Raw genomic sequence first — 817 nt, forward strand, 5'->3', positions numbered from 1 at the left:
ACTTAGGGAGGAAAGGGTTTATTCAGCTTACAACTCCCAAGACACAGGGAGCCCAAGGTAGGAACTCAGGGCAGGGACCTGGAAGCAGGAGCACAGGCCATGGAGGAACGCTGATTACTGGCTTGCTCCCCTGGCCCCTGCTCAGCCTGCTTTCTTATGCAACACAGGCCCACCTGCCCAGGGGTGGCACCACCCACAGTGTGCTGGGCCCTCCCACATCACTGGTCAAAAGATGCCCCTCAGACATGGCCGCAGACCAGTCCAATACAGGAAATTCCCCGATTGAGGCTCCCTCAAACCAGGCGTGTCAAGTTGACACAAAAGCTATCCAGCACAATTGACCCCTTGTCAACGTGACACACAAACATCACTATTAAACCATAAACTTTCCAATTTTTGTCCCCAAGACATGATATTAACATTAATATCACAACAAAAGGCAGTACAACCTTAAAAACCCCAAAGTCCTTAAAAAAAATCCAAACACTTAAAAGTCCATAGGCTCTTAATAGTCTCTTAACTGTGGGTGGGCTTCTATAAAATCCAAAACAAGTAGTGTCTTATTTCAAAGGGAAGACTCGGGCACACCTAAGCAAAACCAAAGTCCAGCAAAGTAGCTCAAGGCTGGACATCTGGGATTCACTCACGATCTTCTGGACTCCAAAGTGTTCTGGCAGCTCTACTTCTCTGACTCTCCCATCCATAGCACACACAGCTCATCTTGCAGACCCAGGCCAGCTCCATTCCACACCTACTGCTGTCCTTGGTGGTTGTCCTACTGTCCTGGCATCTCCAAAAAGCTGGGGTCTCCACTGAA

Source organism: Nannospalax galili, unplaced genomic scaffold (genome assembly GCF_000622305.1).
Source record: "Nannospalax galili isolate Female #2095 unplaced genomic scaffold, S.galili_v1.0 scaffold140, whole genome shotgun sequence".
NCBI classification, from domain to species: Eukaryota; Metazoa; Chordata; class Mammalia; order Rodentia; family Spalacidae; genus Nannospalax; species Nannospalax galili.